This window comes from Littorina saxatilis, linkage group LG8 (genome assembly GCF_037325665.1).
Source record: "Littorina saxatilis isolate snail1 linkage group LG8, US_GU_Lsax_2.0, whole genome shotgun sequence".
In the NCBI taxonomy this organism is placed as follows: domain Eukaryota; kingdom Metazoa; phylum Mollusca; class Gastropoda; order Littorinimorpha; family Littorinidae; genus Littorina; species Littorina saxatilis.
In genome coordinates, this window is record NC_090252.1 from 57,248,353 (window position 1) to 57,268,731 (window position 20,379).

The 20,379-nt window shown below is 41.9% G+C and overlaps 2 long non-coding RNA genes across 2 annotated transcripts; both read left to right on the forward strand.

Annotated features, from left to right (window-relative positions):
* The first annotated feature begins 1,115 nt into the window (after window positions 1–1,115).
* Window positions 1,116–2,318, forward strand: LOC138972392 (uncharacterized). Its single transcript, XR_011457592.1, has 2 exons — window positions 1,116–1,198; window positions 2,049–2,318. It is a non-coding gene; the product is annotated as an uncharacterized lncRNA (long non-coding RNA).
* A 15,509-nt stretch (window positions 2,319–17,827) lies between these two features.
* LOC138972393 (uncharacterized) lies at window positions 17,828–20,310 on the forward strand. Its single transcript, XR_011457593.1, has 3 exons — window positions 17,828–18,439; window positions 18,816–19,142; window positions 20,227–20,310. It is a non-coding gene; the product is annotated as an uncharacterized lncRNA (long non-coding RNA).
* The last annotated feature ends 69 nt before the right edge of the window (window positions 20,311–20,379 follow it).

Sequence of the window (20,379 nt, forward strand, 5' to 3'; positions counted from 1 at the left end):
AAAATAATCATATTTATTTTAAGATAAAAATAAATCAGGATAACAATTAAGCAAATACATGTTGGTAATAACAAAATGATTAAATAAAAATTAAATGAGAAAACCATTACATAAAATAAAAATATTTTTATTAAACTTTTAAATGCATTTTTTTTTAACCAAAACTGTCTTAAGATAAACTGAAAAATAACGGATTGAAAGTTTTTATGCAATTTTTTTTCTAAAAAAAAAAAAAAAGAAGTTTTTGAAGAAGAATAACTATTCATAACCAAAATTTAAAAGTAAATATTTTTTAATAACATAAAATATAATAAATTATTTCATGAAGTAAATGCATAAACCCACGGTATAAAATTAGGAAAAACAAAAATTGCAATCACCTTTTCATTGAATCCATGCGTGCTAAACACTGCGTGGTGAAGTCGTTTCGAATGCGACAATCTGCGTAAAAGTTGGCGAAAAGTAACGTGCGCGAAGCGAAGGTGTCACGAGGCCGCACGCATCCCCGCATGAAAAACGCAGAAATAACGCATGCGTCACGCAGAATCATGCTGGCTGGGTCATGATATCCCATGAGCTGAGAGAGAGAGAGAGAGAGAGAGAGAGAGAGAGAGAGAGAGAGAGAGAGAGAGAGAGAGAGAGAGAGAGAGAGAGAGAGAGATATTGTGATTCATTAAGGTTTACCTATGTGGTTAGCTAGTTTAAATGTAGGATTAGACAATTGCTCTCTCTCTCTCTCTCTCTCTCTCTCTCTCTCTCTCTCTCTCTCTCTCTCTCTCTCCCTCTCTCCTTCTCTCGCTCGTTATCTCTCTCTCTCTCCCTCTCTCTTTCTCTCGCTCGTTATCTCTCTTTCTCTCATTCTCTCTCTTTATTCCACTCTCTCTCTCTCTCTCTCTCTTTCTTTCTCTCATTCTCTCTTTATTTCAATCTCTCTCTCTCTCCCTCTCTCTCTCTCTCTCTTTCTTTCTCTCATTCTCTCTCTTTATTTCAATCTCTCTCTCTTTCTCTCTCTCTCTCTCTCTCTCTCTCTCTCTCTCTCTCTCTCTCTCTCTCTCTCTCTCTCCCCGTCATCTGCGCATACATTTCCCAGTGACGTATGTTCTAGGATCACCCAGCACAGGCCTTTCAATCGCTGCTGCAGTGCTCACATTTTTTATCGGTGTTGCTGTCGGAGCCGTGTTGCGAAGGAAATCAAAAGGTAGGCAGCAAAACATTGCATCAAACACTACATCCTGTTGTGTGACAAAGGACCCATTTTCGTTCTAGTCCTGCGTTTATGGCAGCCATTTCCATATGAATATTCAAGCTCACCTTTCCAGATCTTCCAAGTAAACGATTCAGCTCAACGTATAGTGTGTGCGTGTGCGTGTGTGTGTGTGTGTGTGTGAATGTGAATGTGCGTGCGGAGTACGCTAAGTGTGTGCGTGTACAAGTGCGCGCGTGAGTCTCTCCTGTCCCCGAACTCTTTTTTTTTTGTCAACAAACTTTTTCATATATACCGTACTGTCGGGACTATAAGGCGCGCGCTTCGTTATATAGGGCGCAACCCCCACTTTTGAGGTAAAATTGAGAAAAAAACATCACATTAGGCGCTTCCGGTCTATAAGCCGCACATCAAAGGAAGAATACAGAGTGGAAATATTTGTGCTCTGTGTGTGCCGCGAGATCAAAGGCAGGTCCATTGTGATAGCTGGGTGGCCTTGTTGACAGACAGGACCTTCTTCCCCGGGGTCAATGACCGAGTTTTATCTATGGGGGGCGGTCTTTTTGATGTCTTGAGAGGAAACTTGGCCAGGGTAGTACTAGTGGCTGAAACATTCATTATCAAAAGTTGTTTGACTGGTACTCAGGCGGTCTCTTTGATGTCTGAGATGAAACTTGGCCAGGGATTTCTATTTTAACAACACATAGGGCGTTTCGGTTCAATAAGCCGCAGGGGTCAAGATTGAAACAAAAAGTTGCGCCTTATAGTCCGTATAATATGGTAGTGTCTTGCCGTTGTCCAAACTAAGCTTTAATGTTTTATGTTTTGCGCATGACACTATCAGGTGCCCAAGGCAACACTCCAGCCAATCTCTCGACTGTGGGTTTCGACGCGCCTCAAGACAACAACGGTGTGCCACCCTCAGCGTTCAGTGTTGGTTCCACTGCTTCAACTTCTTCTCCGCCCACCGAAGGCAGCAAAGCCAGCAAAGCTAGAAAAGTCAGCAAAGCCAGCGAAGCCAGCGATACGTCAGAATAGAGCGGGACATCTGACAACTAATGACAATGATAATTGATAAACCCACTTTAATTACAAAATCAAACAACCAAGAAAGCTTACATTTTTGGAACCTTTACTTCAGGACATGACAACATGTTTGCAAGACAACATTTTATTGTCAAAAAAGAAATACATACAAGCACAACAACATCTAGACCCCTACCAGTCCCTACCAGTGTTCATACAAGCACAACAACATCTAAACCCCTACCAGTTTTCATACAAGCACAGCAACATCTAGACCCCTACCAGTCCCTACCAGTGTTCATACAAGCACAACAACATCTAAACCCCTACCAGTTTTCATACAAGCACAGCAACATCTAGACCCCTTCCAGTTTGCATACACGTACAGCATATAGACCACCTACCAGTTTTCATACAAGCACAGCAACATCTAGACCCCTACCAGTTTTCATACACGTACAGCATATAGATCACCTACCAGTGTTCATACACGCACAGCAACATCTAGACCCCTTCCAGTTTTCATACACGTACAGCATATAGATCACCTACCAGTTTTCATACAAGCACAGCAACATCTAGACCCCTTCCAGTTTTCATACACGTACAGCATATAGATCACCTACCAGTTTTCATACACGCACAGCAACATCTAGACCCCTTCCAGTTTTCATACACGTACAGCATATAGATCACCTACCAGTGTTCATACAAGCACAGCAACATCTAGACCCCTTCCAGTTTGCATACACGTACAGCATATAGATCACCTACCAGTGTTCATACACGCACAGCAACATCTAGACCACCTACCAGTTTTCATACACGTACAGCATATAGATCACCTACCAGTGTTCATACACGCACAGCAACATCTAGACCCCTACCAGTTTTCATACAAGCACAGCAACATCTAGACCCCTATCAGTTTTCATACAAGCACAGCAACATCTAGACCCCTACCAGTTTCATACAAGCACAGCAACATCTAGACCCCTATCAGTTTTCATACAAGCACAGCAACATCTAGACCCCTACCAGTTTTCATACAAGCACAGCAACATCTAGACCCCTACCAGTTTTCATACAAGCACAGCAACATCTAGACCCCTTCCAGTTTTCACACAAGCACAGCAACATCCAGACCACCTACCAGTGTTCATACAAGCACAGCAACATCCAGACCACCTACCAGTGTTCATACAAGCACAGTAACATCTAGACCACCTACCAGTGTTCATACAAGCACAGCAACATCCAGACCACCTACCAGTTTTTATACAAGCACAGCAACATCCAGACCACCTACCAGTTTTTATACAAGCACAGCAACATCTAGACCCCTTCCAGTTTTTATACAAGCACAGCAACATCCAGACCACCTACCAGTTTTTATACAAGCACAGCAACATCCAGACCACCTACCAGTTTTTATACAAGCACAGCAACATCCAGACCACCTACCAGTGTTCATACAAGCACAGCAACATCCAGACCACCTACCAGTTTTTATACAAGCACAGCAACATCTAGACCACCTACCAGTTTTTATACAAGCACAGCAACATCTAGACCCCTTCCAGTTTTCATACAAGCACAGCAACATCCAGACCACCTACCAGTGTTCATACAAGCACAGCAACATCCAGACCACCTACCAGTTTTTATACAAGCACAGCAACATCTAGACCACCTACCAGTGTTCATACAAGCACAGCAACATCTAGACCACCTACCAGTGTTCATACAAGCACAGTAACATCAAGACTCCTGCCAGTTTTCATACAAGCACAGCAACATCCAGACCACCTACCAGTTTTTATACAAGCACAGCAACATCTAGACCACCTACCAGTGTTCACACAAGCACAGTAACATCAAGACTCCTACCAGTTTTCATACAAGCACAGCAACATCTAGACCACCTACCAGTGTTCATACAAGCACAGCAACATCCAGACCACCTACCAGTGTTCATACAAGCACAGCAACATCTAGACCCCTACCAGTTTTCATACAAGCACAGCAACATCCAGACCACCTACCAGTTTTTATACAAGCACAGCAACATCTAGACCACCTACCAGTGTTCATACAAGCACAGCAACATCCAGACCACCTACCAGTGTTCATACAAGCACAGCAACATCCAGACCACCTACCAGTGTTCATACAAGCACAGCAACATCCAGACCACCTACCAGTGTTCATACAAGCACAGCAACATCTAGACCACCTACCAGTGTTCATACAAGCACAGCAACATCCAGACCACCTACCAGTGTTCATACACGCACAGTAACATCAAGACTCCTACCAGTTTTCATACAAGCACAGCAACATCTAGACCCCTACCAGTTTTCATACAAGCACAGCAACATCCAGACCACCTACCAGTTTTTATACAAGCACAGCAACATCTAGACCACCTACCAGTGTTCATACACGCACAGTAACATCCAGACCCCTACCAGTTTTCATACAAGCACAGCAACATCTAGACCACCTACCAGTTTTCATACAAGCACAGCAACATCCAGACCACCTACCAGTGTTCATACACGCACAGTAACATCAAGACTCCTACCAGTTTTCATACAAGCACAGCAACATCTAGACCACCTACCAGTGTTCATACAAGCACAGCAACATCTAGACCACCTACCAGTGTTCATACAAGCACAGCAACATCCAGACCACCTACCAGTGTTAATACAAGCACAGCAACATCCAGACCACCTACCAGTGTTCATACAAGCACAGCAACATCCAGACCACCTACCAGTGTTCATACACGCACAGTAACATCCAGACCACCTACCAGTGTTCATACACGCACAGTAACATCCAGACCACCTACCAGTGTTCATACAAGCACAGCAACATCCAGACCACCTACCAGTGTTCATACACGCACAGTAACATCCAGACCACCTACCAGTGTTCATACAAGCACAGCAACATCCAGACCACCTACCAGTGTTCATACAAGCACAGCAACATCCAGACCACCTACCAGTGTTCATACACGCACAGTAACATCCAGACCACCTACCAGTGTTCATACAAGCACAGCAACATCCAGACCACCTACCAGTGTTCATACAAGCACAGCAACATCCAGACCACCTACCAGTGTTCATACACGCACAGTAACATCCAGACCACCTACCAGTGTTCATACAAGCACAGCAACATCCAGACCACCTACCAGTGTTCATACAAGCACAGCAACATCCAGACCACCTACCAGTGTTCATACACGCACAGTAACATCAAGACTCCTACCAGTTTTCATACAAGCACAGCAACATCTAGACCCCTACCAGTTTTCATACAAGCACAGCAACATCTAGACCCCTTTTCAGTTTACATACACGTACAACATATAGACCACCTACCAGTTTTCATACAAGCACAGCAACATCTAGACCCCTATCAGATTGCATACACGCACAACAGAGGTACCGAAGGCGCAACACATATACCTGTGAATCATGCAAACACGCACTTGAAAAACCCTAGTTTGGATTGTACACATTGATTTTTCTTTCGCATTTAACAAAATACAACCTCCCCTTCTGGCTCGTAAGCTCCTGGGGTGTGTGTTCGTGTGTGTGTGTGTGTTTGTTTTTACATATTTTGGTGAGGGGGACAAATTTCACGCATGGTTCGAAGAAAATCACCAACAACTTGATGTAACCATGTCATTGTTGCAAGAACTTAGTTGTTTTCCAGGCTGTGTCTTACACGTCTTAAGGTTGCTGACCATGTTGTGACAATAGCTCTGAAGGTGCTTTTTCCCAGTAAGTCCTCACACAATCCACATAAACGTTTTGATGGTTAAGCCCTTATTGGCAAGTACTTAATTGTCGCTAGGCACTGAATTCTGCCCATTTTCCCAGGTAGCGGCGACACAAATTATTTGCTGATGACATGAAGGCTATTATAACGATTTAACATGATACTGTGTGTATGCTACCTTGTACTTGGCAGGTGCAAATGTGTGTCCAATTTCAAAACACTCCCTAACCTCTTTCAAATGCAGATCACAAACCTTTGAGACAATCCTCGCATACGTTTCTTGGCACAGTTGTTGATATCAAGTTGATTATAACTTTACTGTAAACTCCGATTTATTTTATTCATAAAAAATGCCAGTCCAGAATGTGTTGTCTTCACAGGTTCTTCTTCTTCTTCTTCTTCTTCTTCTTCTTCTTCTTCTTTTTCTTCGTTCATGGACTGGCACTCCCACGTTCACTCATGTTTTTGCATGCGTGAGTTTGTACACGTGTATGACCGTTTTAACCCCGACATTCAAGCAGCATACGCCGATTTCGGGGAAAGCATGCTGGGTATGTTCGTGTTTCTATAACCCACCGAACTCTGACATGGATTACAGGATCTTTTCCATGCGCTCCTACTTTAGTAGTTCACATACAAGTGTTGGGTCTTTTTGAAAGACAAACAAGTCGCGAAAGGCGAAATTACTACATTTAGTCAAGCTGTGGAATTCACAGAATGAAACTGAACGCACTGCATTTTGTCACAATGACCGTAGTCCGTAGAATGCAGTGAAATTGACGAGCCTGTTTAGCGCGGTGGCGGTTGCGCTGTGCTGCATATCACGCTTTTCTGTACATCTCTTCTTTATAACTTTCTGAGCGTGTTTTTAATCCAAACATATCATAATTATGTTTTTGGAATCATGAACCGACAAGAAATAAGACACAATTGTTTTTAAATCGATTTCGAAAATTTTATTTTAATCATAATTTGTATATTTTTAATTTTCAGAGCTTGTTTTTAATCCAAATATAACATAATTATATGTTTTGGAAATCAGAAAATGATGAAGAATAAGGTGAACGTAATTTTGGAGACAACTGGAGAGATTGGCCCAGGATCGGAGTGCCTGGTGAGCTCTTGTTGGCGGCCTATGCCCCGGACGGGGTCAAAGGCATACATGATGAAAATGATGATGAAATTTTGGATCGTTTTATACAAACATAATTTTAATTACAATTTTCAGATTTTTAATGACCAAAGTCATCAATTAATTTGTAAGCCTCCAAGCTGGAATTCAATACCGAAGTTTGGCCTTTGTCGAAGATTGCTTGGCCAAAATTTCAATCAATTTTATTGAAAAATGAGGGTGTGACAGTGCCGCCTCAACTTTTACAAAAAGCCGGATATGACGTCATCAAAGACATTTATCCAACACATGAAAAAAATGTCTGGGGATATCTTACCCAGGAACTCTCATGTCACATTTCATAAAGATCGGTCCAGTAGTTTACTCTGAATCGCTCTACACACACACGCACAGACACACAGACACACACACACACACACACACATACACCACGACCCTCGTCTCGATTTCCCCTCTATGTTAAAACATTTAGTCAAAACTTGACTAAATGTAATAAAATAGCAAAATCAAGGAAATGCTGTTTGTCTTCCAAAAGCAATGTCTTTTAAATTGATTCAGGTGCTTGCACAAATTCCTATATTATTGCACGTCATTCAATTGGCCGCATAATTATGTTTCGCATGAGACATTCGTCATTCGTCTCGGCATCCCTGTCTTTGCTACTTGTCAATGACTCCCTTTTGCTGGCATAGACTACTTATTTAAGCCAAGCTAGGTCCCACTTTGACGAATTTTGACGGGGAACCACAACGATTTGGGATTCTTGGAGAAAATCGCAGAGGTCGCTGTGGTTCGTATTACCTCGTTCTTGTTCGGCCGATTTTTCGCAATCATTCGTGGCAAACATCGTTTTGGCAAAATCGTAGTAAATCGTTGGGGTTCGCCAACATATTCGTGATAGTGGGACCTACGCTTTATGCTGCGTCGCGACAAAGAAAGGTCTTGTTTGGGAGTGACATAAAAAAAAAACCACAACCGGAGTGCTATGAGAGACATTAGTTGTTTATTTTCGAAACCCACGTCAAACATGTGACATTTCCAGCTAGCATTTGGGTTGTGTGCTCGAATTTGTTTTGTTTTGTTTTTGTTTGTTGGCATAACGACGTTCAAGTTCCGAGCCAACGATCTAGATTTATGTTCAAATTTGTATTCAAATGTGTTTTAACCGTTACATAACAAGCAACAAGTCTACAAATAGTTACAAACAAATCTACGGTACTTCGAAAAAAAAATGCACGAAAAGAGAACAAAGTGAAGTATAACAACTTCAATAACTGGCTCACTTAATACATGCATACGTCAAGGGAGAAGCAGTAAACCAGCATTCAAAAACATTATACAAAAGGTTATAAGCGTTCGATTCACAGCAAATATAAATGTTTCTGCTACCACAGCACTCATACACACACAGAATATGAGAAATTAAAATATGAACAGTTCAAACAGGGATGAACGATGCGCCACGTTAAATCCTTACAACGCTGACACGATGTCCCTTTCTTGAAACAGAGGCACTCATTGTCTCTCCACAAACGGGTCAGAATCGAAGATAAACACACACAAAGAAGAAACACAAGCGTGTTTGGATGCAGATGTTTTCACCATGTTAAAAACAGCAGAACACTTGGGGTCGGTGACAAAATGAAAACAAAGTCTGTAGGTGGTACACGGCATAGTTATGAAATCACTCTCGTCTAGGTACACTCATTAGTGTACATACCGTTACATAAGTTTAGACACCGGAATTGATCAAACACACACACACACACACACACACACACACACACACACACGCCCTATGCACATGTTTAAAGTATCCTTTTGAAACTGCTTAGTATGATGCTTGGTGCATCACGGGCCACTGCCCATAGAAGGGAGGCTAGGTGTGTGTGGGAGGGAGAGGGGGAAGAGAGAATGAGGGGAGAGAGAGAGAGAGAGAGAGAGAGAGGGAGGGAGAGAGAGAGAGAGAGGAAGAGAGAGAGAGAGAGACAGAGAGAGAGAGAGAGAGAGAGAGAGAGAGAGAGAGAGAGAGAGAGAGAGAGAGAGAGAGAGAGAGAGAGAGAGAGAGAGAGAGGAACACACACACACACAAACCCTCTCTCTCTCGCTAAACACCGATAAACAGTTTCGCGCATGTGCATATCGTATGCGCACGCGCATATCGTTTTTTCTTCTTTTCTTTTTCTTCTTTTTCCGGTTGATTTAAACGCGTAGATTGTTTCTGCAGAAAGTACAACGTTGTAATCTTCCAGCACTGAAGTTGGTTTTGAGTGTTCGAAGAAAGAGTGTAAAGGTTCTTAGGATTACATCGAGCACACAAACACACGCAGATCGTTTTTGCGAATGTTTTTGTACTTCCTCTTTTTCCGGTTTCTTTCTTCGTTCCATGTAAACGTCGGAACTGTAAACTAGTGTATTTTTCATCTTGAAAAGCGATCATTATACACCAGTTAACAGTTTCAGCGTTTACATGGAACGAAGAAGGAAAGTGGAAGAGGAAGACGTACAAACATACTCGCAAAAAACGATCTGCGCATGCGTTCAAATCAAAGGGGGAAAAAAGGAAAATCGCATGTTTGTGTGCTCGACGTAATCCTTAGAACCTGTACACTCTTTCTTCGAACACTCAAAAGCAACTTCAGGGGCCAGTTTCATAAGATAGCAGTGAACCGACTGTGGTTGATCGCCGGGTCACCAAAAAAGCGCGTTTCATGAGCGAATCACCGTCACACGCGGACAACCGCAGTCGACCGACTGTACAGCAATCCGAATGGCCAAGTCGAGGGCTAAATTTAGCAACATTACCACTTCCGTTTGCTCATTCGCACGTGGAAATGGCCGATTTCGAAGAAAAAACTAGTCTCGGCCCGCTCAAAATAACAATGACCGAGACTTTCAGTAATTCCTTAAAGGTACTGAACTTGTCAAATCCAGGTGCACGGAGCCCCTGGGGCTTTTAATCATACCTCAGGCAGCTATCCGTTAGAAGAACTACCAAGTTTCATTGACTTGCACCCAAAGAGTCAAGAACTGCGATTTTTTACGAATTAATTTCGTACTCGGACCCGGCTGGTCTTGACCTATTTTTGGATCTAAATTTAGATCAGGGAGATCACCACATCATGCACAAAAAGACAGTCACTAAGCAAACTATGTCAGACGTCATCATGAGTTTGTGTAAAACAAAATGTAGGCCGGAATCACTCAAGTTGAATCGAACTCCGACCAAACACCACGTAATAACTAGGTTAATTTATGCACGAGCGTGAACAAGAAACTGTCGAGCTTCACAGATGTCGTCGTTGGGTAGTTTTGGGTTTGTTTTACTACCATAGGAGGATTTTTGAACTGTAAATGCACTCAGCTGCAACAAAAACACAAAACGAAGGCTGTGAGCTGCACTGTGCCTTTAATGTGACGTCTTCAAGACATAACCCTGACTTGTCTCCTGGATTACTGCGTCATGATAGATACATGTCGAAGAACAATCACAAGGTTTGGCTCACAATCCAAAAAAGTGTGAGCATTCTGCCATTGACTGTGCGGATAATTACATTTATTTTCGGTTTACCGCAGTAAGCCGAACACCGGCACGGTTGGCCTTGTGGTAAGGCGTCCGCCCCGTGATCGGGAGGTCGTGGGTTCGAACCCCGGCCGGGTCATACCTAAGACTTTAAAATTGGCAATCTAGTGGCTGCTCCGCCTGGCGTCTGGCATTATGGGGTTAGTGCTAGGACTGGTTGGTCCGGTGTCAGAATAATGTGACTGGGTGAGACATGAAGCCTGTGCTGCGACTTCTGTCTTGTGTGTGGCGCACGTTATATGTCAAAGCAGCACCGCCCTGATATGGCCCTTCGTGGTCGGCTGGGCGTTAAACAAACAAACAAACAAAAAGTAAGCCGAACACAGTGTTGGGGGGAGAGCATCACCGTGTTTGGCCGACTTCCGGTGAGACGACCCGCAGTCGGCCGACTGAAATTTTGTTCGTGAAACCCGATAACGTCGGATTACTGTGGTTCTCTCGGACAACTGCAGTTGGTCGACTGTGTTTCTGGCTTTTGAAACTGGACCCAGGGCTGGAAGACAACAAGATTGCACTTTCTGCCGACTAAATCTAAGTTTTCTCAAATTAACCGGAACAGGAAAAAGAAGAAAACACTCCCGAAAAATCTGCGGATGCGCATTTTCTCAAAAACCTGAAACCGGAAGAGGAAGAAGAAGCAAAAGTGCTCGTAGAAAAAGATGTGCGCATGGGCGAATCACCGTGCTTCGTGGGTCGTGGACGACCCAGAGCCTCACAAAATCGTCTTTATCTCTAAAACTATTTGGAGTTTTTAATTGAGACTTCAGGTAATCTCCAATCAGAATACGACCTTCCCAGTGCCCAACGTTAAAAAGATTATCTTTGTAAACAAATAAATAAACGATGACGTAATGTGAACAACACAGTCCGGATTTGTATGGCCATGTTGGGTTTGATGCGTGCATGCCTGGTTTTCTCCTGTAGATGGGTGTCAGCACAGGAGGTCTGCCCGCTGTCCTCAGCCAACATGCTCCGTCTTCATGGCAGCTCAAATTTTTTATCGAGGTTCTCTCCTCTAGATCCGCCGTGTTTCGCCTAGGGGCTTGCGCTGCCTAGTTGATAGGGTCACCTCGTAGAGGATGTGGTCATAGACCACGCACGGTCGGTCTTGGGATAGGGAAACGTTATGCTAGTCCGGAGGGATTACGCCACAATGGCCACCTCGCAAAGACCCAGGGTCCGGTTTCATATACCGCTCTTATCCTAACTTAGGAGCTCTTAAGGGGTCAAGATGGGGTTAAGAGCAAAGTTAAGATAGGTGCGTTTCACGGACCGCTCTTTGGGCCAAAGAGCGCTCCTATGTCGCTCTTAACATAGGGCAGCTCCCCCCAGCCCTAAGTTAGGTAAGAGCAGACAAGCGCCCCCTACTTGCAAGGGAGATAATTTTAATCCTAAAAATGGCGGCCGTAAATGAGATTGTGAGCCGACTCGACTCGTGTATCATTTTGCGATATAACATGCGCCCTCAACACATTTTCGTCACCGCACGGATCCGCGGAATGCCCAAGACGATAAGGAGAGTGCCGCACGCTTTCATTTGTCAAAGCATGGACTCCTCTTTGAAATATGTTGACAAGAGTGTGGACGGTATGCATTTTTTTTTTTTTTTTTTTTGTTTTTTTTTTTTTTTTTTTTTGTTGTTGTTGATTTTTTTGAGTTTTATTTGCAACATAAAAACATAACAAAACATGTACATCATTGCAATACCACTGACTGTGTCTTACTGTAGAGACTTTTTTTTTTTTTTTTATTTTTTTATTTTTTTATTTTTTTTTAGCATCAAAATGATCATATGTCATCATATATTGATCTTTTTTTTTAAAACAATATTCGCATCATAATGTATGGCTGTCTTTACATTATATCAAAGAAAATAAACAATAGTTTGTTTTTAATTAATAAAACTTCAGACTAACGAACTCTCAAAACAACATGATTTCCAAAAATAATTTCCAGTGTTAATCGTGAATCGGTTTTTTTAAAAATGCTTACGCACATCTTTGCGATTAAAATAATGTGATTAATCTTCTTCATATTTTTGCTGTTACTTTTTATACCAAAAAGCACATCTGTAACATTCAACCTAATTCTTTCACCAATGTTTACTAAAATGTACATTTCAATATATTTCCAAAACCTGAGCACTGTTGGGCACTCAAAGAAAAAATGCTCCAATACATCAAGTTCATCCTTACAATATGTACAGTTTTTATCAGCCTTCACTTTCATTTTACACAATAAAATATTAGTTGGATAAATGTTTTGCAATATTTTCCAATGCAGTACACGTAATCGAACTTCACTAGTGACAGTGGCTGCTAAGTTCCAATTCTTTTCGTCAATTTCAAATCCTAATTTTCTTCTCCAAAATCCTTCTGAACAGGGTTGGCTGTATTGTTTTCCTACCAGAATCTTTCGAATTTCTTTTACTGATTTAACTTTTTTCCCACAGAAGGTCGGAATGTCACAGACTGAACAATTTACATCGTTTATATCGACATTTCTTAAAAGGAGATGTACAGCTATTCGAACAACATTGTACTCAAGCAATCTATTTGCAGTGTAGCCAGTTCTTTCACACACTTCTTCATAGGTAGAAAAACGTCCATTCTCACACACATCGCTCACATACATGATACCACTTTTAATCCAATCCGCAAAAAAGAGTGGGTTTCCTTGACAAATTATATCTTTGTTGTTCCACAACAAACCGGAAACAGAATTACCATTATTGTCGACTTGATTGTTATCAAGCCATGCCTTCAACACAGCGGACCAAAATTCCGATTTAATACTGTCCAATCCTTTAAATGGTTTGCTATTAATGTTCGCAAAAAAACACTCAAAGCGACTCCCAAAACGGAAAAACAGTGCTTTTGGGAGCCATGACCATTTCTGGTCTTCATTAGACAGAGTTAGGTTCACAACCCAGCTTAACAAAAAGGAACACTGCATCTGACGCAAATCAATCATATTTAATCCACCTTGCTTTACTTCGTTACATAAAACAGTTCTTTTCACCTTTTCAAATGCTTTTCTGTTGCAGTCTTTTTTGCGCCACACGAAGCGAAACATTAACCTATTAATTTTAGTTAGAACGTCGTCTGGTACAATCAGCGCCTGCATTATATAGACAAAATGTGGCAGAATAAACGTTTTGAATACACAGACTTTACCAATAATGCTCAAATTCCTTTTCTCCCACACGCAGATGAGCCTTTTTGCAACATTCACTCTCTCTTCCCAATTCTCTTTCACTTTTGACGCACGCATATAATTACAGAAATACACACCTAGAATTTTCATTTTGTCTGTACATGCAAAACCGCAACACTCATTCCTACAATTCTTCCGCGACCCAAACCACATTAGTTTGTATTTTTGGTGATTTATGTTCAAACCTGATATTTCTGAAAATTTACCAATCAAAGCCAGGGCTTGGAACATGTCATGTTCATCTTGCAAAAACAATGTAACATCATCAGCATACAACAATAATTTCAAAACTTTATTCATATCTCCGTTGTTCCATAATGACATACCCTTTATATTTTTGGCCTCTCGAATTTTGATTGCTAACAATTCAACTGCTAATACGAAGGCAAGTGCGGAAAAAGGACACCCTTGCCTTATTCCGGAATCAATATTAAAAAATTCAGATAACCAACCACAATAGTTTACACAACTTTTTGCGTTTTTCATCAAAACATCAACCCATTTCACAAAATCAGTTCCAAAACCAAATTTTTCAAACATCTTCAACATAAACTCTTTGGAGATGCAATCAAATGCATGAAAAAAGTCAATTGACACCATCAATCCAGGCTTATTATGTAAATCTGCATGTTCTAAAACATCATCAACTAATCGCAATAAGGTTGAGACACGTCTACCTTTTATATACCCAACTTGATCCTCATTCACAACACTCCCTACAACATCTGAGAGCCGAAGAGCTAAACATTTCGCTAATAACTTATAATCTGTATTGGTCAGTGAAATAGGTCTCCAATTCTTTAAATCATTTCTTGATAAATCCTTCCCTTTATGAATCAGTGTAATTGCCGCTTTACACTGTGAATTAGATAGAGTTCCATTCTTAAAAGCAGAGTTAAAAGACGCAAGTATATACCTTTTTAGGCTCCTCCAAAAAAACTTATAAAACTCAACTGTTAATCCATCAATTCCAGGAGCAGAACCATTATTCATACGCTTTAGAGCTGACAAAACTTCTCCTTCTACCACTTCCCCTTCACAGCTGTCTTTCTGCTGATCATTTATTTTTAAAACCTTTGTTCCATCCAAAAAAGTGTCAATTTTTAAGCTCATGTTTCCCTCATCAATTTTCCGTTTATACAAATCAGCAAAATACGTTTTTTGGACGAGAATAATATCTTCTTGCGTTGTAACAATTCGTCCGTTATCATCTTTTACACTTTCCATTATTTTTGCGTTTGCTCTCGCCTTTTCTAACCCAAGAAAAAAAGGTGTGTTCCTTTCACCCTGCTCGATCCATTTAACTCTTGCACGCACCTGTGCTGCACGAGATTTACGCTGCTCTAACAGTTCTAACTGCAGCTTGACCTTCTGCCGTTTACCTTGCGTTTGAATACAGTCAGGGGAGATCCCAAGGGTTTTATCCAACTCATTTAATTCACCATACAGTTTTGCAACATCATTTTTAATTTCAAAACTTTTAAACTTACTAAAATTTTGGGAAAAATCCTTGATTCTCATTTTCAATAATTCCCAACCAAGTTGACAATCCTCTTCATCATCAAGTTGAAATGTGTCAAACATTTTGTTCATTTGATCAACAAAGCTCACATCATGCAACAGAGAATTATTAAATTTCCAATAACCCTCTCCTCTTACGACATCAGATAGTTTAATATGAATACTACAGCCTCTGTGGTCCGACGTCGCAACAGAGATTATGTCACAATCAACAATCTTTTCAAACACACTTAAGCTACTAAAAACGTAGTCAAGTCTTCTTGCCACAAATGGAATATTTTTTGACCATGTAAATTCTTTTCTATCTAAATTATGCATTCTCCATACATCGTATAAATCACATTCATTCACCAGGTCATTAAATTGTTTCACAACAACGTTTGAATGTTTCTCTCCACTTATTATGTCGAGCTCATTACTCATGACACAATTAAAATCTCCACACAACACTATATCACCATCTTCCTTTTTTAACATGTCTGAAACATCTGCAAAAAAAGTCATTTTCTCTCTAGACTCGTTTGGTGCATAAACATTTGCGATAATCAAACTTTGGTTATCACTACGAATCTTCACTGCAAGAATGCGCTTCGTTTCACACACGATCTTTACATGATCACAAACAAACCCTTTTTTTAATAATATAACCTGTCCCGCGCTATGCACGGTACTTTCGCTGTAAAACAGATCACCACCCCACTCTCTCCTCCATTCTTCACTGACATCTTTAGTAATATGCGACTCTTGCAAACAAATGACATCATACTTTTTGCTTCTGAAAAACGTAAACAAACTTTTCCTTTTTCTTTTGGTTCTTAACCCTCGAGTATTCAGCGAGAACAATTTCATGTTACAAGCCATTGTTAGTGTCCAGTATCAAGTTCTTGTTACACAGCACGTGCGCTAGTTGGCACTCGCATCAAGCCGTGCGTGTTTCTCCACGCCTTCTGTTGTTGGGGATACCCCCTCTGTCTCTTGGCGTGTCCGCTTGGGGGTATTTGACCGAGTGCGAGAGTCAAAATCGAGTTGTGTTTGTTTCTTGCCGTTCCTTTCCTTTGTTAATTGTCTACCTCTCTCTACGAGCGCTGATTTTCCCTGCTTCTGTTTTGGTTTGTGTTTTGCAGAGGAGTGTATGTTTGTGTTTTTGCTTTGAGGTTGCCTGTTTGTCTGACTTGAGTTGCGCAGCCCTTGTGAGGGGGTGTCGTCTGTGGAAGCTTGGAATTCCTTGCTGACGTCAGTTGTCTGGGTTGTCTGGGTATCTTCCCATTCGTCCTCTTCCGTCTCTCCATCACCACTTGCGTCATCGGCATGGGAGTCCTGCACGGGGCCACTCTGTCCATCCTCATTGGTTGGTTCGGTGGGCGCGCTGATGGGGTCCCACACTGACGTGGGATGTGGGCGTTCACATGTTGGGTCGCCCTGCTTGTGGCCGCTGCCCTTGCACGCCCTACACGTGATAGGGTTGACACATGCCCAAACTCGGTGGCCTGGCTGGAGGCAGCGGGAGCACTGGGGAATCCCCTTTTCTGTTTTGGGTTGCTCTTTGTGGAAGAGCCTTGCTTGGAAACTTCCAACTTTCAGTTGTTTGTCTAGAGGCTTTGCTGGCACATTTATGAACACAAAACGCCTCCCTGTCAGAAAGCGCGTCAGTTTTTCATCTTTGTCTCTTATTTTATCATGAATAATCTTTGATCGCATAACACAACCAACTCTCAGAAGAGCGGTCTCTACATCTGTGCTGGACACAGAGAGAGGTAGATCATCAATCCATAGCTTGGTCGCGGGGACTTCCACTCCGTCGGTGCCCCTAAGAATGTAGGGGTTCGTACCCTTTACCTGAACTGAGAGACCTCTCAGAGCAAACCCCTCTAGCAACAGTTGGTTACGAACCTGTCGAGAAGCCGGATAAATACGCCACAGACCTCTGATCTCCTGGGCACCAATGATGCTTTCTCTCCCGGTAACACGCTCACAAGCCAAACAAAGTTCGAGGGCGCTGTACCTTTCTACGGGGGGTGTCAGGGGCGGAAGAGAGCGTTGCATGACAAACACCGGCTCAGTGAGCGAGGTCGCCATGTTGGATGACCGGTCACTTCGGTTCACACACAGGAAAAAGTCACAACACAGCGCAAAAGCAACCCAACCGACACTCGCAATAACACTGTAGCGATGGCAAGTCACAATACACTCAAACACAGTCACGAATGAGCACAGAAAAGACGTAAATATCCAACTAGAACACGAAAAAGCACAATAACGCCGGAGCGTTACACTAAAGCAGGCACTGACATCCGAGCCTCGCTTTCGGATCGGACGGTATGCAGTTTAGCACTTGCAAGCACCCGCGAAGACTATGATTGCACCGTTTTCTGCGTGATTGATGTCTGTCAGTCCATGCACGGCGACATATTCTACATCAGCAAGGAAACGAGTCTTCGCTGCATTCACCGAATGTATATTCTGCCTTGCACGACGAGTGTGAACCCGACAGGAAGCGGCTAACCACACGTACTCGTGAGCAATTCCACGGATAGCTTGTACTTGTAGTGCACTTTTTCGGCGTGTTTGTGGTGCTGTTTACACACATTTTCGAGCAATAGTCTATCAGTCAGTCAACGAAACAAAACAGCTCGAGTATAATATCAACAAGGAAGGATGCCACGCCGTGACGGCTTCTACAGGCATTGAAGTAGTTGGTGACGAACATCTTTGGACCGTGTGTCGTGTTGTTCTATGGCCAGGGTGTGAAAAGGGTACCATGATTTTAAATGAGAGTTGGGTGTGTCCTGCAATCCAAGGACCTCTGGGCTTGTTCATATACGGTGACATTGGCTACATCTTGACACCCTGAATACTCACAGTCACACCCTATATCTACAGCAGTGCTCCAAGCAGGTTAACTCAACACGTGAACTAGACACGTCAGCATTGTTTCCTGTCATGATGAAAAAAGGTAAGGTTTGGAATAGATCTAAAGCATAATTGATCAAATGTTCCTTTCAAGGCATGCTACTTTTCAGATTGTGTTTGGGAATGTTGTTGCAGAAAATGTCAAGGTTATAAAACAGCTTGCATGAGAGAGAAAACATTAGAGCAGAAAAGGCATGTTTGAAACTTAAATGGGTTGTTATTGTTAATCAGCACCATATATATATATATACTGACTGTGCTCGTTGTAAGTTTGACTTGGTAGCTGTGCTGACAGTGTTGTCTTAGTATCATCTGCACTGCAGATCTGTGCAGCGTATTCACCTGGTAATTGTAAATGCATACAAGCAAACACTGAAACATTCAGCAAACGCTCATAATTTTCTTTCTTGTATCACCAGAGAATAAACTTCATCACCGTCTGCATCGTCTGGCACCACCATGCTCTCCTCCAGTGTCATCTTCTACCCGTGGACACTAACATACAGTTACCAAAGCAAGGGCAGGCACCACCATGCTCTCCTCCAGTGTCATCTTCTACCCGTGGACACTAACATACAGTTACCAAAGCAAGGGCAGGCACCACCATGCTCTCCTCCAGTGTCATCTTCTACCCGTGGACACTAACATACAGTTACCAAACAAAGGGCAGAGACAATGAGGAATGCCAATGAAAGCATAAGTCTTAGTGAACGTGGTGTGCAAGAAAAGACTGGACATCATTTCAGGTAAATATGTTATGCTTGTAATATGATACTCATTCAGTCATTGACAATTCTGTAGAACATTTGGAAAACAAAAGAAGAGGCGTTCTGGGATCACATAGTAGTAGTATGCATACACATTGAAAGAGATGTGTCAAAACGTATTGTTCTCACACACACAAAAACTGGACAGTGAGTAAGAAGAATGCTGTTTCAGTGTTTGACTTCTTTTTTAAACTTTTATCTGAAACTTTGACTTTAAATTTTACTACTCCTTGATATCAACAAAACTGATTCTTAAGTGACAATAACTAGTAATTTACTAGTACTAAAAACATGTATTTACGCTGTTATTGTTAACGTTGGGGGTGGGGGGGGGGGGGGCATAGATTGTGAGGAGAATAGAACATGCTCTAGGGGATTTCAAGAAATTGTGCTAATTTGTAATTCAGTTGGTTTGTTCCATTTCATTGTCTGATTCATTTTAAAGGACTGAGTCATTGCTGATATACAGAGCTTTCTTTTAATTGTTTAACCCCTCTAAATTAACGCAAGACCTCATGTTTTTTACTGCTGAAGCGATTGACACCTGCATCAGCAGTAATGGCAGAACACAAAGTACAAAAGTTAACCAAAGAAGACACCCTGTTCTGGACAGATAATTGATGTTCTTCTTCACGTATGTAAACGTTGCCAAAGCGCTTTGAGCTGTGAAGAAGCGCTATATAAATGTTCTATTTTCATTATTATTATTATTGTGTCTATCCTGAACTTGAGTTGATTTTTAAGTGGTACTTTGTGTTTTTTCGGGTCAATTTTTGGGGCATCCTTTTTTGAGCAGCGGAAGAGTGTGCCACATTTCCAAGTGAAGTGCCTTTAATGGCGTAGAAAGTTTGAACAAAATGATTTGGGAGTGATTTTTTTTTAAAGTACACAATTTGTACAGATAAAATGGTTTGCTAAGTGTAGTATGAATAAGAGCAAGTTTTAGAATTACTCACTGTCTTCTCTTTTTCTTGTAAGATTATGTGGTGAAACTGCTCTGTTGCTAACATTTAATACAAGAAACCTTCTGCTCTTATGACTATGTTGCTGTTCCTTGTTCAAGGACCTCTACCCACACACTGATGCTGACACTCGTTGAGGGGCCAACTACCAACACTGATTGTGATACTCGCTGAGGGGTCGACTACCAACACTGATGGTGATACTCGCTGAGGGGTCAACTACCAACACTGAGGCTGACACTCTCTGAGGGGTC